Consider the following 586-nt stretch of genomic DNA (forward strand, 5'->3'; position numbering starts at 1 on the left):
ATGTCTATATCAGTAGAGTCTTTGCAACTACTCATACAGCAAAAAAGAGTAACATTTAAAGAGGGAACATAAACATAAATTCAATATATCAATTGAAAACAGATACAAAAATATATATATAAAGAGAAGAAAACCTTACATGATTGAGCTGGAAACAAAGTTTCTTAATTGTGACTCCATGAGCTTTGCTAATAGTATGACCATGCTTCCCTCTACCAAGAAAATCTTCTACTCTAATACCTGGTTAAATACCTGGGGTGAGTAGAAGAATCTGAGAGATGACAGATGTCTGGTCTGTTTGTGCAATTCTATAAGACATACTATACATATATAAATGATAAACTTTTTTAGAAAACAATAATAATTATAGAGAATCAATAAGTCATCAATTAGAAAGTATATAGCCTTTTAAAATACTCAGTCAGACTACAATTAATCAAATTACAACTCCTTATTTTTGGAATCTGATTATGTAATTCAGATAATTAGTAACTACTCAGCAGGTTGTTTAATTTGACACAGAGTCAATGAGGAATCAAACACCCCAAATCCAGCATAGAGGGGTTCAGTGAATGTGGTGTTGAAT

This window comes from Sinocyclocheilus grahami, unplaced genomic scaffold, assembly GCF_001515645.1.
Source record: "Sinocyclocheilus grahami isolate Dianchi unplaced genomic scaffold, SAMN03320097.WGS_v1.1 scaffold3512.1, whole genome shotgun sequence".
Taxonomy (NCBI): domain Eukaryota; kingdom Metazoa; phylum Chordata; class Actinopteri; order Cypriniformes; family Cyprinidae; genus Sinocyclocheilus; species Sinocyclocheilus grahami.